Genomic DNA, 15806 nt, shown 5'->3' on the forward strand with positions numbered 1-15806 from the left:
ATCGCCTGCGGCCACACCACCTTGAATAAGCCTGATCTCAGAAGCTAAGCAATGTTGGGCTTGGTTAGTACTTGGATGGGAGACCACTTGGATGGGAGACCACCTGGGAATATCAAGTGCTGCAGGCATTACATTTTTGTAATTACATTTTACAATTGAAATGTGTGGAGGACAAAAGGAAATTTTGGAGGATTCACCCCCAGCTCACTAAACATAAAAGTCATTAAAGCAGAAATGCAATCGCCTGCAGCCACACCACCTTGAATAAGCCTGATCTCGTCTGATCTCAGAAGCTAAGCAATGTTGGGCTTGGTTAGTACTTGGATGGGAGACCACCTTGGAATATCAAGTGCTGCAGGCATTACATTTTTGTAATTACATTTTACAATTGAAATGTGTGGAGGACAAAAGGAAATTTTGGAGGAATCACCCCCAGCTCACTAAACATAAAAGTCATGAAAGCAGAAATGCAATCGCCTGCGGCCACACCACCTTGAATAAGCCTGATCTTGTCTGATCTCAGAAGCTAAGCAGTGTTGGGCTTGGTTAGTACTTGGATGGGAGACCACCTGGAATATCAAGTGCTGCAGGCATTACATTTTACAATTGAAATGTGTGGAGGACAAAAGGAAATTTTGGAGGAATCACCCCCAGCTCACTAAACATAAAAGCCATGAAAGCAGAAATGCAATCGCCTGCGGCCACACCACCTTGAATAAGCCTGATCTCGTCTGATCTCAGAAGCTAAGCAATGTTGGGCTTGGTTAGTACTTGGATGGGAGACCACCTGGGAATATCAAGTGCTACAGGCATTACATTTTACAATTGAAATGTGTGGAGGACAAAAGGAAATTTTGGAGGAATCACCCCCAGCTTACTAAACATAAAAGTCATGAAAGCAGAAATGCAATCGCCTGCGGCCACACCACCTTGAATAAGCCTGATCTCATCTGATCTCAGAAGCTAAGCAATGTTGGGCTTGGTTAGTACTTGGATGGGAGACCACCTGGGAATATCAAGTGCTGAAGGCATTACATTTTACAATTGAAATGTGTGGAGGCCAAAAGGAAATTTTGGAGGAATCACCCCCAGCTCACTAAACATAAAAGTCATGAAAGCAGAAATGCAATCGCCTGCGGCCACACCACCTTGAATAAGCCTGATCTCGTCTGATCTCAGAAGCTAAGCAATGTTGGGCTTGGTTAGTACTTGGATGGGAGACCACCTGGGAATATCAAGTGCTGCAGGCATTACATTTTTGTAATTACATTTTACAATTGAAATGTGTGGAGGACAAAAGGAAATTTTGGAGGAATCACCCCCAGCTCACTAAACATAAAAGTCATGAAAGCAGAAATGCAATCGCCTGCGGCCACACCACCTTGAATAAGCCTGATCTCGTCTGATCTCAGAAGCTAAGCAATGTTGGGCTTGGTTAGTACTTGGATGGGAGACCACCTGGGAATATCAAGTGCTGCAGGCATTACATTTTTGTAATTACATTTTACAATTGAAATGTGTGGAGGACAAAAGGAAATTTTGGAGGAATCACCCCCAGCTCACTAAACATAAAAGTCATGAAAGCAGAAAAGCAATCGCCTGTGGCCACACCACCTTGAATAAGCCTGATCTCAGAAACTAAGCAATGTTGGGCTTGGTTAGTACTTGGATGGGAGACCACCTGGGAATATCAAGTGCTGCAGGCATTACATTTTTGTAATTACATTTTACAATTGAAATGTGTGGAGGACAAAAGGAAATTTTGGAGGAATCACCCCCAGCTCACTAAACATAAAAGTCATGAAAGCAGAAATGCAATCGCCTGCGGCCACACCACCTTGAATAAGCCTGATCTCGTCTGATCTCAGAAGCTAAGCAATGTTGGGCTTGGTTAGTACTTGGATGGGAGACCACCTGGGAATATCAAGTGCTGCAGGTGTTACATTTTACAATTGAAATGTGTGGAGGACAAAAGGAAATTTTGGAGGAATCACCCCCAGCTCACTAAACATAAAAGTCATGAAAGCAGAAATGCAATCGCCTGCGGCCACACCACCTTGAATAAGCCTGATCTCGTCTGATCTCAGAAGCTAAGCAATGTTGGGCTTGGTTAGTACTTGGATGGGAGACCACCTGGGAATATCAAGTGCTGCAGGTATTACATTTTACAATTGAAATGTGTGGAGGACAAAAGGAAATTTTGGAGGAATCACCCCCAGCTCACTAAACATAAAAGTCATGAAAGCAGAAATGCAATCGCCTGCGGCCACACCACCTTGAATAAGCCTGATCTCATCTGATCTCATAAGCTAAGCAATGTTGGGCTTGGTTAGTACTTGGATGGGAGACCACCTGGGAATATCAAGTGCTGCAGGCATTACATTTTTTGTAATTACATTTTAGAATTGAAATGTGTGGAGGACAAAAGGAAGTTTTGGAGGAATCACCCCCAGCTCACTAAACATAAAAGTCATGAAAGCAGAAATGCAATCGCCTGCGGCAACACCACCTTGAATAAGCCTTGTCTCGTCTGATCTCAAAAGCTAAGCAATGTTGGGCTTGGTTAGTACTTGGATGGGAGACCACCTGGGAACATCAAGTGCTGCAGGCATTACATTTTTGTAATTACATTTTACAATTGAAATGTGTGGAGGACAAAAGGAAATTTTGGAGGAATCACCCCCAGCTCACTAAACATAAAAGTCATGAAAGCAGAAATGCAATCGCCTGCGGCCACACCACCTTGAATAAGCCTGATCTCGTCAGTTCGCAGAAGCTAAGCAATGTTGGGCTTGGTTAGTACTTGGATGGGAGACCACCTGGGAATATCAAGTGCTGCAGGCATTACATTTTTGTAATTACATTTTACAATTGAAATGTGTGGAGGACAAAAGGAAATTTTGGAGGAATCACCCCCAGCTCACTAAACATAAAAGTCATGAAAGCAGAAATGCAATCTCCTGCGGCCACACCACCTTGAATAAGCCTGCTCTCGCCTGATCTCGTCTGATCTCAGAAGCTAAGCAATGTTGGGCTTGGTTAGTACTTCGATGGGAGACCACCTGGGAATATCAAGTGCTGCAGGCATTACATTTTACAATTGAAATGTGTGGAGGACAAAAGGAAATTTTGGAGGAATCACCCCCAGCTCACTAAACATAAAAGTCATGAAAGCAGAAATGCAACCGCCTGCGGCCACACCACCTTGAATAAGCCTGATCTCGTCTGATCTCAGAAGCTAAGCAATGTTGGGCTTGGTTAGTACTTGGATGGGAGACCACCTGAGTAAAGGCACGACAGTGTCTGTCACTTTTCTGAGCCCCGCCCCTTTTGATTGATTTATGACCCTAATCCCAGCCCATTTTGATTGATTTATTACCCTAGGCCCCGTCCCTATTGGTTGATTTATGACCTCTAAACCCCTCCCCTTTTCCCATGCTTTGATTGATTTATGACCCTTAAGCCCCTCCCCTTTTTCCCACGCTTTGAGTGATTTATGGCTCTAAAGCCTCGCCCCTTTTTCCCACGCTTTGAGTGATTTATGGCTCTAAAGCCTCGCCCCCTTTTTCCCACGCTTTTGAGTGATTTATGACCCGTCCCTTTTTACCGGACATCCGTCAAAAGTCGCCCTCCCTAAAAATGGCGTCTGTTGTACCCTTATTTTATAGACTATTACAAAGAAAAGATAGAAAGAAAGAAAGAAGAGAAAGCAAGTTGTATATATATATTTTAAAAAATGTTACAATTACAGGAATCGACAGGATTCGAACCTGCGAGGGTTGGTCATCCGTTAGATCTTAAGTCTGTTTTTGTATATAGATTTTTTTAAAACAAAATTGCCATTTATGGGTTGTTTAAAAAATAACGTATGAAAATGTAATTTAGAAAAATGTTAGCCGGTGGAGGACTTTGACCCCCCACGTCCTCATTGCAGAGAGCGGGTAGAGCGCAGGAATGTTTGGACATGTTGTAGGGTATGCCGCTATCTATAGGAGGGGCTTGTATCAGGGTTCTAATAAAAAGGAGTTTCTTATTTAAGGTTCATACTGCTTAAAAGAGAAGAACCGTTACCATGGATTCCGCAGCATTTGGCTATATTTCAGACAGCTCTTGCGACGAGTGGTTTGATTTTGATTACGTTCCAGAGAATAGGGATGCTGAAGATCCAGAGGCGCCGTGGCAATGGTGTGTATCTGAAAAAGTGTGTTTTCTACCTTCTTACGATCTGCCGAACCAGAGTCTTCCTAACACCCCTCCTACGGAGCCGGAGATTCCAACCGAACCTGTCTTTACACCGTTGTCTCGCGCTCTTCCTACAGAACCCCCGGAGGATCACGACGACCCGACAGCCTTTACGGAGTGACATTCACAAGAATCCTCAAGATTGTCAAGGGCCTTCTGGACTCTCTACTGGAAGTGATCATAGACCGGGATCTGCAGAAAAATTGTGCCGGTTGCGCCATGGACCACCCCAGCCAGAGACATCATAGCTGTCTCTTTGAAGCAGACTACGGTTATTTCAACAGGAGGTTTGAAGAACTAATAGCTAAAATACACGTACCTTGGTTAAAGATTCTGGTTTCTAAGGCTCTTCATCTACTCGATTTTTTCCTACCTCTGAACAAGATTCAGAAGCTGGTTGAGGATTGTTTAATTGAACTGATACCTGAACCTTACATAAAAGAGAAGCTCCAGCAGCTGCAACAGGACCTGGACGAAAGGACTCAAGAAGTGGTTAACAAGATAACTAGATCTTTCTATCACAGAAACTTTACAGAACCCCAGGCTCCTCTGACTTATTACTGGGCTTTTGACTTTGAAGATGGGGAACCGCATGACTCTGGACAGAATGCAGATTGAGTTGGAGGGTCTTCTGTTTGAACTCGTAGTTGACAAATTGGCTTCCCAGGCCCTGTTTAAAAACCCCTTATCTGTCAATGCAAAACGTTTCACTGAGCTAAAAAGAGCTACGCTTGAAATACACGCCTTGGTGGATCCTAAATATTGGGCTGAAATGATTGCTGATTCTGTAAAATGTGAAATACCTTTAAATGTTTTTCTAACGGTGATGATCCCTGAAATGTTTTACACTGTGTACCCCTGTAAATGGGAGTATTTACTGGCGTTGTATACATACGTGTCTGAAGCTTGTCTTTATCATCTCGTCAATGGTCTGAATACAGATATCTCTAGAGCTGTAAAAGATACTGTGTATTGTTTAATGCATTACTATGAAAGGCAATGTCGCCTGTTTATGCGTCGTTTAAAGTATCCAATCATAATTGTTAATCTGTATACTGTGTGAATAAACCCTTTAGTACTTTACAATCACCGCATTTGTTTGACTTTTTTTCTGAAGGGATGACTCTTCAGCAAATGAAACGAATTTACTATGATGTTTCAAATCCTGGTGGGTTTGGAGGCCGACAGTCTCTACAGAGAGTTCTTAGGGAGGAGGGGTGTAGGGTTAGTGATAAGGATATAGCTGAATGGTTATCTGAACAAGACACTTACACCCTACATAAACCCTCTAGAATAAACTTTAAAAGAAACCGCGTATTTGTATCTAATATTGACGATCAATGGCAGGCTGATTTAGTAGATATGTCTAGTCTGTCAAAGAAAAATAACTGCAACAAGTTCATGTTAACATGCATAGATGTTTTATCCAAATGTGCATGGGTTCAACCTCTAAAAAACAAAACTCCTGGGTGTGTGACAAAGGCTTTCAAGAAAATCCTTGAAAGCGGTCGTTCACCCAAAAAACTGCAAACTGATAAAGGTAAAGAATTTTTAAACAAGTCCTTTCAAAACTTGTTAAAAAAATATAGTATTGCACACTTTACCACCGGTAATGAATTAAAAGCCTCTGTTGTTGAAAGGTATAATAGGACTCTAAAGACTAAAATGTGGAAATATTTTACAGCCTTCAACACTCATAAGTATTTAGATAAGCTAAAAGAATTGGTTCGCTCTTATAATAATTCTTACCATAGAAGTATTAAAATGAAACCTTCAGAAGTTAATGAAGACAATTCCTTTAAAGTTTTTAAGAATCTATATACTCAGGAATTCCCGTACAAACCACCTAAATTCAAGTTTCAGATTGGGGATGCTGTTAGAGTATCAAAACTAAGGGCCTCCTTTATAAAAGGTTACGAGCAGACATACACGGATGAAATTTTTAATATATACGAACGATTGCCTAGGAAACCCCCTGTATACAGGCTGAAGGATTATGACGGAGAGGAAATAAATGGGACCTTCTATGAGCTTGAATTACAGAAGATAAAAGGGACGGAAGATAGACTGTTTACGGAAGAGAAATTCTTAGCCAAGAAAAAAGAAAAAGGTAAAAAGTATTGTCTTATAAAGTGGCGGGGTTGGCCGGACAAATTTAACAGCTGGATCGAGGCCAAGCAGCTGCAGAATATTAAGGGGACTCCATCATTGTAGATTTCATTACACCGTGGCTACTGACAAGATGGATCAAACCTCCTTTTATGTGACTCTACCCAGTAACGCCTCAAAGGATATATTTCCGAAGAACACTATAGCCGATTTTACTATACGGTTATCAAAACCTGTGAATCTACAAGGAAAATGGGAAGTTGGATTAGCAGAGATCCAATACCCTTATACGTGGGAAAATATAAGTGATGCGGAGAATAGATTTTTTACCCGTAGTATAGATACGCATGTTAAAACAGTATTTAAAATAGCAGCCGGTTATTATGATTCTGTAAAGGAATTAATCAACGCTATGAATAATGCTTTTTCGAGATAGATTGATAGACATAGAGTTATTATACAAATCTGTAGAAAGAAAAGTTTATATACATGGAGATGCCAAATTGTACCTGTATACAGAGGGTCAATTAGGAAGGATCTTGGGGTTCTATGAAGCCACCGCTGAGAAAGCTTATAAGAGGTGGTTTTATCCTGCAGACATTAGAGCAGGATTTTACACTTTGTATGTATACACCAATATAATAACCCATCAAGCAGTGGGGGATAGCTACGTCCCCCTTCTAAGATGTGTACCTATTAATGGATCCCCCAATGAAATAGTAACAATAACTTATGACCGACCTCATTATGTAGCTGTCAGTAAGAATTGTTTTGACACTATAACTTTGCAACTTAAGACGGATCAAAACAGTCTGGTTCCATTTCATTTTGGGAAGGTCATAGTGAAGGTCCACTTCAGACATGTTAAACAGTCTCTTTATATATAATTGAAAAGAATATGAAAATGAGGGTCTATGGAGATTCCAACCCCTATATACAATATTATAAAAATCAAGCTGGAAATGGGATGCCAGGTTTTACTGGGGCTCCAGTAATGTACGGGGCAGGGATCGGGGGTATATTCAGAGGGCTTTTTAGAAAAGCTATGCCTTTACTTAGGAGGGATTTTGATATAGCTAAACCTCATTTAAAGTCAGCGGCTAAAAATATTGTGAAGGACGTGGTGTCGAACGTGATAACATCCTACGCTACTCACAACCATGAGGACCCCCAATCAGGATCGGGGTTAATGGTGATGTCAAGAGGCTATAGAAAAAAACGTCCCAGTCCTCCAGGAGCTCGAAGCCGATCCCGTAAAAGGGCTAGACGAGCACCTTCTAAAGCATTAAGCAGCAGATCGCGGAGGAAGAGGTCTGTTAAAAAAACGAAGGCACGTCGTAAAAAGAAAACTAGAAACATCTTTTAAAACATGGCTCTAGTTCATCATTTATCTCAAGAATGTGTAAAATCTGAACTGGATTTATTCACCGTGCCTTACACCCAGACAAGTATAGATAAAAGCCTTTATGTTGAAATACCACCGCTCTCAGCCCTTTCGGACACCGCCCCTCTTGAATTTTATATTGCAGGAAACGGGGAGGATTATCTGGACTTAAATAACACTCTTTTAAGACTTGCTTGTAAAATCACAAAAGCTGATAACACTGATCTAGATGTCAATAGCCCTGTAAGCATTATCAACTATCCTATAGCTACAATTTTCTCACAAGTAGACGTTTCCTTAGGCGAAAGATTAATTAGCCAGAGTAGTAGCACATATCCTTATAGAAGTCTTATAGAAGTCTTGCTCAATTATGGTAAGGAAACCTTGGAATCTCAGTTTTCGGCTGGGATGTATTTTAAAGACACCGCTGGCAATATGGATGTTGGAGATCCTGCAGGGGCAACCGAAGGCTTAAGACAAAGAGGTGTTTATACCCGAAGAAGTCACATACTTGAACTTTTAGGACCTCTACATTCTGATATTTTTTTTCAAGAAAAACTCATGTTAAATGGCATTGATGTAAAAATTAAAATGATTAGGGCTAGTGATAGGTTTTGTTTAATGGCAGGCGATGCAAACCAGTATAAACTTCACCTTTTAGAAGCCTCTCTTTATGTCAAGAAAGTTAAAGTGTCTCCGGATAACAGATAACGATGCCTTTAGCGGTGATTATGTATAAAATCCTTTTAACTTTAAACATTTTGATGCCAACTTTATAGCATTGTATGTTGATGGAGAACAAATACCCTTAAAACCTTTTCAACCCAACTATGCGAATACGCACAACTCTGTTAGGGAGTATTATAGTTTAATACAGGCCACTGGAAGACATCTGAAAGACAAACCTCTGATTATCGATCGTTCCGATTACTCTAGGGGGTACACCCTTTATGCTTTTGATTTAACCCCCGACCAAGAAGCAGGGGATCACTTTTCTCTAGTTAAAACAGGAAACATGCGTCTTGAAATGCGCTTTTCTGTTCCACTGCCGGACACTGTAAACCTAATCATCTATGCAGTGTTTGAGAACGTCATAGAGGTCTCCCAACAAAGAGCTGTTCTCTTTGATTACTGATTAAATGAAATTGAGTCATTTAACGTGACCATGAATACTTTACAACTTACCTCGATACTAACTAGTAACCCTTTTACACAAAAGAGTTTTTATGGGGTTTTAGCATGTGACCAACTGCCTAAGGGTAGAATTAAAAAAAATCCTGCTTTGATCATCGTGAACACTCATCCTCAGAATTACCCAGGGGAACATTGGCTGGGCCTTTATTTAAAAGATGGGAACGGTGAATTTTTTGACTCATACGGTTACCCCCCGGATTTCGGATATTTTCCTAAAACTATTATGGAATTTTTATTCAAAAACTCTACACAGACTGTATTCAACAACCAACAGCTGCAAGGACCAAAGACCTCTACATGTGGACATCATTGTGTTTTTTTCTTATATCATCATTCTAAAGGTCTTGCCTACCGTGAAATCCTGAAACTATATAGTGAAAATGTTGATAAAAACGATTATATGGTCTACAATTTCATTCAAAAAATATATCCCTCTAAATCAAAATATATGTGTGACGATGCGTGTGTGCAGTGTGTAAATTCCTGCCAGGCTTTTAAAAACAAATGTTTTAAATGTTAAATAAAAACGCTGTTTGAGACAATAAATCCTTAAACAATATATTTTTTATTGAATGTAGTCATTTAAAAATTGACACATGCATATGTACATAAAAAACAAACATTGAAAATACACAAGAAAAAAAGATTTACAAATTAATAGTCTTCCCAGTCATTTTGTCTCTTTTTCCTCCTTCTGGAGCTCTTAAGAGGGTTAATTTTAAAGGCCTGCACACGGCTGCGGGTCTGGGTATTAGGGATCACAGAATTAGGGATATTTATGCATGCTAGACCCTCCAGGAATTCATCCCAACCTGCTGGGGTCCTACGATCTCTAACATTACTGACCCTGGTAACTGTTTTAATTAAATCAACCATATGGGTTCCTCTCACAACATTACCCTGTAAAATAAACTCTCCTTGATCATTCCACGAAGTAGTACTAGAGTTCTGGATCATGGCCTGTAAAATAAATTCAGCATCTTGGATCTGTGAGGGACGCTTCTCATAACATAATCCTCTATCTGAGAAACTTTCTCTTGAACAGTACTCTGTCCATCTTGAGGAGGGCCCTGGGGCCCAGTTGTATTATCAGTGACAGCATCATTAGGAGGGGTTAACAGTGTTAAAGTATTAGTTTCTTTTTCATCCTGTTTAATCAAGGTCAGATACCTTTGTAAAAAAGCAGTATATAGTTTAATTTTTTCATAATCGCTAATATCAGTTCTCAGTAACACACTTTTCATATCGTTATCAAGACGGCTTTCCACTGCTTTTCTAATAGGTTCAGGAGAAGTGGAGGGGCCTTGTCGTATTCTGTCAATCTGTTGTTGGGGTACGAGGTACATTTTCTGAGCATACTCCATACTTTTAACGTCTTGCTGTTAAAAGATCTGATAAAAAAGGGATGGCAATGCCTAACAAAGAACCTATAAAACCTCCTTTTTGGTTTACTGTTTTTCTCTTCTTTTTTAGAGGTTGTTTCTTATTACATAACTTCTTTATTACAACTTTTTCTTTTTTAAGTCTTTTTAATTGGGCTTTGGTCAAAGGAATATTCCCCCTTAAAGTGTTTATGGCTATTTCAACAATAGATTTGATAAGATCATCAGAGGCCTCTTGTAAAACGATTCTTCTCTGGGGAGAAGACCCGCTGACTAACCTTTTTAAGAGGGGGAGGTTTCTTTTTATTCTAGCCGACATGTTGTCTGCTGTTGATAAAATAATCTTTTTAAGTATCTACAACACTTTATAACCTCTTAGCCTTAGGTTTTTTCATAATATAGGTAGCAGGCCAATCAGGTTGGAACAAACCTGTTCGTAACCGATAATCTTCAGGGGTCTGTGCTTTTAAATCTATCAAGAGATAACCGTACGGTTGTTTTGTCGCATCTTCAAAAGCTTCTAAAAAGAAATTAGAGTTTCGCGGGTACATCTGTCTCGCTAGGGTGTTAATCTGCAGCTTGTCTCTGGGATTTTTAAAAAGAATCATGTAATTAGCATTTAAGTTTATGGTACGACTCATTTTACCCTGAAAAAACAAATTTTGTACTAGATATAATATACATAAATTCCTATGGTGCGTGTATTTTGTAAAGGCTTTCTGTATTTCATCATTTTCACTAGCTACCTCAAATCGTCAATAATGATTAAATTGACTTTGTTAGGGGAGTAAGGTATCATCACAGAGAGATGCGGGTATCCCTTCAACAAATTTTAAATTGGGAAATTTACAAGCTAATTCATCGTATAATTTTTGCCAGCAACTATAACAGTATATTATATTCTCAGGAATTTGCGACAGAACCTGTGAAGATTATTCTAAAAGTTTTTTCACAAAAAAACTTTTCCCTGAACTAGAGGGTCCCGATATGATTGCTGCAAAAGGGATGGAAAGACGTACATCAAAACCTCCTTCAGTATCCATAGGGCAATGTGGTGTATTCAGACTTCAATACTCTCGTATTGCACACAATCTGAAAAGTTTTCCTGTGTGGTCTATTTTCTAGCTGAAACTCTTTTTTATTTCTGTGAATTTGGGTCCCTTCGATCAAGATTTTTTCAGGAGGGGTGTCTCGATCAGGACTCAGGAAATTCTGAACCAAATCTTTCAGAGATGAGAGATTAATAGTTTTGGAGTTTTCGTAATTAAGGGTTATGCCCTTAATTTTCAGACATGTTTTGCCGTCCTTTGTTTTATAGCCGTATGTTTTAGGACCCCCTGAAACAAATTCTGTAATGTAATCACCCGGTTTAAGCTCACTGGTCAATTCCCCTAGATAATCACCTAGCGGGGGGTTCCAATCTCCTGGTTTGCTCACAAAGATTACAGAGTCAGTGTCATGGTAAAGGCACCTTCTCTGTAGGCGATCCATCAGGTCATACAGTTCTAAACGAGCGTATGCGGTTGTAAAGGCCGCGATAAAGATGTTTACATTACCAGGGTGTGTGTACGAGTCAGAAGCGTAGCGCCACTGCACTTGGGCCACGTTTTCACCGACAAAGAAAAAATGGGAAACCTTATAGCGTTTTGAAAACACATACTGAAAAAATTCTGCAGGGTTTCTAACCAACGTCGTGGATAATGGGTTTGTTTTCTGCCCGAACTTCCCCCAAAGACTGTTGAGAAACAGTTTGGAAATCTGTCTTTTGGCAGGGTTCACTGTAATGTTCTCAAGGTCTAGGGCTATACCTTCTTTGAGAAGGTAATCGCTGATGTACTTCTCTTTGCTCTGGTCATCAACGCATTGAGATGGGTACCCAGAACTCTCTTGCTTACCCTTCAGATGGGCATTGATATACCCTGTAAACAGAGTATCAGAAGTCTGAGGGAAATGCCAAATTTCATGGATTTTAGTCACTGTATAACCCTTCTCAAGGGCTTTGAACACCTCCACAGAACACCAGACTCCTGTTAAGGATCTTTCAGCCTCCTCATGAGTGCACGATTCTGTCTGATTTAGTGTCTCTGTACAAGCGCGACAAAGGGTGAACATCAGTTTACCACAGATTCTAGAGGGGAGCACCGGAAAATACAGACCCCTAGGGGGCAACACTGTTAATTTAAACAGACCAAAGTAATTACTCAAATCCTCAAAGTCGTGATAAATTATGGTGGGGTGCTCTATGGGATACGTCTTGGTCTTGTTGACAAAGGTGTACAAACTTGTGAAATCGTAGTACTCTATCCTCTCGTTTTCTTTAGCTACATAATGCAACGTGATAGCATTCGTACGGCCTCCGAATAAGGATTCGCGAGGATTAAGGCGTTCTGGACCCTCATATTTACTCACAAAAGTCTGAACCGACGGATCCTGCTTTTTTAAAGCATTCCATTCATGTTCCCATATCACCCGTACATCTAGACCATAGACCTTTTTCAGCATCTTAACCTTCGCGTTAAAATGCTGGAACATCGTCCCGCATGATTCCTTAGTTAAAGGATGACTGTCATTAGAGTCGTAACACACGGCGCAGCCATGGTAGAAACAGCCTGCAAATTCATAGGCTGTAGGAACACCCTCTACAACCGCGTAACCATCCACAAAATATCTCCCAAACTGTTTCTCACCATCGTTCAAAGCGTGCTGAATGTATATATTTTCAGTTTCAGCAACATACAACAGCCACTGTAGTGAAGCATTTGAAAAACTCTTCTGCTGCTTTGTATAATTATCAGCGGGTACATTACCTATTGTGTTCTGAGGCAGAAATTTAGTCCTGTACATAGCCATGCACAAGGAGGCGATTGTAGTGCATTGGAAGGGGTCAATCTCGCCTACTTTGTAAACTTCTGTTTTGAAACGGATACACGCTTCTTTTAAAATCTCGACATCGTTCTTACAGTAAAACACCATCTCCTTTTTGAAATCAAACACGCCATCCTTAACGGTCGCATACCATGCATAAAAGTCGTCACGGTCTTTAGCCATCATCTGGTGAATACCGTAGTACTTAGGCTCCGGGTACGGGCCCACATAGGTCTGGTTTTCAGCAGTATTGAAGAAATGTGGGAAATACCCTTTAGCGGCGTCAAATCCCATCACTTTAGGCATAGCGCTCAGCCGCATAGGTAAAAAGTTCAAAGAATCAATATACCTCATATTGAAAGTTTTGTCAATGAAACACATCAGCTTGCTCCCCTGAGATATAATCTGGGGGGTGAGGGCATTGTGTACTAGATGATTCATGAGCAGATAACCATCATAACCTTTTGAGTTATGCACTATAAAAGTATAGTCTTTATAATGTTAGCCTTTAGGCGTAATTCGGGGGATGCCGTAGAGGGCGCTCTCCCGCTTTGCGCTCCTTTTTTCTTCTTATCCTATTTCCTTTTCTTTAGCCTGTCTTACCTTCCCTCCGTGGCATCCTGCCCGGTAGCGTCCGCGATCTCTTCCGGGTGGAAGCTGATCCCAGTTCAGCCTCATTTAGTATTTCCAGCCAATCGCACAATGCAGCGCTCGCCACGTCAATTATTAGGGCATGGCCAGCACTGCTCCACGTATGTGTTATTGGCTGCCCCTCCTGTCTATCTCGCTCTCTTTTTCTACTTTAACCCAGCACTATTTCCGCTTCCTTGTCTGTGTTTGTTTTTTGTTTCTCTGCTCTGCGCTCGCAAGATAGTATCAGCTATTTTCCTACCTGCTCAGTCTGCGCCGTTCAAAACGCAGCGTCATTCTCAACTTGGTCTGCGTTTTCATCAGTTTCAATGTCACCACTGCACTGCAACTGTTTTACACCGGCGCCTCACAGACCATGGTTACCACGGCAACGCCTCAGCGAGTGACTACTGGGAGTGGTAAGTTGCTACGGCGACCAGGCAGCTTTAACAGGCAATGAGAGCCTGTGCCACACGACTGCAATTTCTGGCTCCTGCTGCAGCGCTTTTGCAACATGAGAGCTTCAACTCGCCGAATTGTGACATCTAAATACTGCAGGCTCCTCTTCTAGACCTACATTAACTTACTTATATCATCACTAACTGTTCTAAAGCAAATGCTTAATACATAGACAAGGATTGTAATCGCAATAACCAAATATATGCTACCCTGCTTCACTGAAGCCAATAGTTTCAATTCCAATCAAAACCTCTAGATGGCAGCATATCACCACAAGCTCTACATAATTTAAGATGATTTGCTATCGCTGCGAATCTGGCACTCTCCAAACCTTCTATCAATTCCTGCAGTTCGTTGTCTTTTTGAGGGATTCTCAGTACCCTCCTGCCTCAACCTCTTTTTCTACATATATTAACTTGAATTTTTTCAAATCCAAACTCCTCCCCTTGAGAACCTTGTCATGAAGCCATGCTTATCAGCTTTCTGAGATGTTAAGAATCCACCGTCACATTAATTTACAGCTTCCCTGCATCAGGCCATTCCTGCAACCCTCTTGTTCCTGGATTTGCACTTCCTTATTTGCCCCCAACTTCATCAAGGCACTTAATATAACTTTCAAAGTCCATTTCATTCAATTTGAGCTACCAGTCACATTCGGAAACTATGTGCTACGATTATCAACATTTCAGTCAAGCGTCCTCGTATCCCGCAATGGACAATACACTCTTAGACTGCTCCTGATCAAATCAATAGGTTTTGTAGCAGCCTCCGAGCAACACATTCCTATCTTCTCAGGTTCTGCAGCGGCCTCAGATCTATGCATTCTTCATTTCTGCCCAAAGGCAGCCCCATCGCCGACATCATCTAAAAACGCCTTAACTCTCAAATACCAATTTTCACCGCATTCAGCAGCTCTCTGCTCTCTACAGCAGGCCACTGCAGACTACTGACAGCATTCCATCGTTTACCCCTCAGATCTCTGCCCGTTCAGCAGATCTTGCCTCTACTGTTAATATCTCCTCATTACAGCAAATCTCGGCTCCCTCTTCAGATCTGCTTCTATTGCAGCATACAAAAGTGGCTTTAGTTTACTGTTCAAATCTGCAACTGCTCTCCAGAGCTTCCATCACTCCAGCTTTCCTCCAATACCTGGATCTAAGATATATATATACACGGAGAGCTTGACTTCCTCAGCAATTTAGTCATATGTCCGCTCATCCTCTCAGATACTACAAGCTTTAATATATGGTACGAGACTGGAAATCTGTTTGATTTATGAATTAAGGAGTTCCACTATTTGGAGAATGATTGGAGTTGTGAAACCCAAATCTCTGATTTATGAGTTCACCTTTTCCATTCCAAACAGACAAGATGGTAGCAAACCGCTGATCAATCCCGTATTAACTAACACAGGATGGTTGGCATCTCAGCTCTCTGCCTTAGTTTTAAAAACATCTCAGCAGTCGATTTCATATATTTGTTCAGGTCCAGCTGCCACCTCAGCCCTCATCAAACTCTGCAACACCAACATCTGCCGTTCA

At 41.0% G+C, this 15806-nt stretch overlaps 8 non-coding genes and 6 pseudogenes across 8 annotated transcripts; all 14 read left to right on the plus strand.

Annotated features, from left to right (window-relative positions):
* The first annotated feature begins 3 nt into the window (after window positions 1–3).
* Window positions 4–128, plus strand: LOC131716524 (5S ribosomal RNA; annotated as a pseudogene).
* A 114-nt stretch (window positions 129–242) lies between these two features.
* On the plus strand, window positions 243–361 carry LOC131711232 (5S ribosomal RNA). Its single transcript, XR_009313115.1, has one exon. It is a non-coding gene; the product is annotated as a 5S ribosomal RNA (ribosomal RNA).
* Window positions 362–475: 114 nt separating this feature from the next.
* LOC131714224 (5S ribosomal RNA) lies at window positions 476–593 on the plus strand (annotated as a pseudogene).
* A 100-nt stretch (window positions 594–693) lies between these two features.
* LOC131711654 (5S ribosomal RNA) lies at window positions 694–812 on the plus strand. The gene has a single exon (XR_009313540.1). It is a non-coding gene; the product is annotated as a 5S ribosomal RNA (ribosomal RNA).
* A 100-nt stretch (window positions 813–912) lies between these two features.
* Window positions 913–1031, plus strand: LOC131712361 (5S ribosomal RNA). The gene has a single exon (XR_009314254.1). It is a non-coding gene; the product is annotated as a 5S ribosomal RNA (ribosomal RNA).
* A 100-nt stretch (window positions 1032–1131) lies between these two features.
* On the plus strand, window positions 1132–1250 carry LOC131720137 (5S ribosomal RNA). Its single transcript, XR_009319035.1, has one exon. It is a non-coding gene; the product is annotated as a 5S ribosomal RNA (ribosomal RNA).
* Window positions 1251–1364: 114 nt separating this feature from the next.
* On the plus strand, window positions 1365–1483 carry LOC131720148 (5S ribosomal RNA). Its single transcript, XR_009319046.1, has one exon. It is a non-coding gene; the product is annotated as a 5S ribosomal RNA (ribosomal RNA).
* Window positions 1484–1597: 114 nt separating this feature from the next.
* LOC131715559 (5S ribosomal RNA) lies at window positions 1598–1706 on the plus strand (annotated as a pseudogene).
* A 114-nt stretch (window positions 1707–1820) lies between these two features.
* Window positions 1821–1939, plus strand: LOC131710871 (5S ribosomal RNA). Its single transcript, XR_009312753.1, has one exon. It is a non-coding gene; the product is annotated as a 5S ribosomal RNA (ribosomal RNA).
* A 100-nt stretch (window positions 1940–2039) lies between these two features.
* Window positions 2040–2158, plus strand: LOC131710406 (5S ribosomal RNA). Its single transcript, XR_009312278.1, has one exon. It is a non-coding gene; the product is annotated as a 5S ribosomal RNA (ribosomal RNA).
* A 100-nt stretch (window positions 2159–2258) lies between these two features.
* LOC131711391 (5S ribosomal RNA) lies at window positions 2259–2377 on the plus strand. The gene has a single exon (XR_009313274.1). It is a non-coding gene; the product is annotated as a 5S ribosomal RNA (ribosomal RNA).
* Window positions 2378–2492: 115 nt separating this feature from the next.
* On the plus strand, window positions 2493–2611 carry LOC131714364 (5S ribosomal RNA; annotated as a pseudogene).
* A 114-nt stretch (window positions 2612–2725) lies between these two features.
* On the plus strand, window positions 2726–2844 carry LOC131713572 (5S ribosomal RNA; annotated as a pseudogene).
* A 114-nt stretch (window positions 2845–2958) lies between these two features.
* Window positions 2959–3087, plus strand: LOC131714042 (5S ribosomal RNA; annotated as a pseudogene).
* Window positions 3088–15806: the final 12719 nt, after the last annotated feature.

Source organism: Acipenser ruthenus, chromosome 44 (assembly GCF_902713425.1).
Source record: "Acipenser ruthenus chromosome 44, fAciRut3.2 maternal haplotype, whole genome shotgun sequence".
NCBI lineage: Eukaryota > Metazoa > Chordata > Actinopteri > Acipenseriformes > Acipenseridae > Acipenser > Acipenser ruthenus.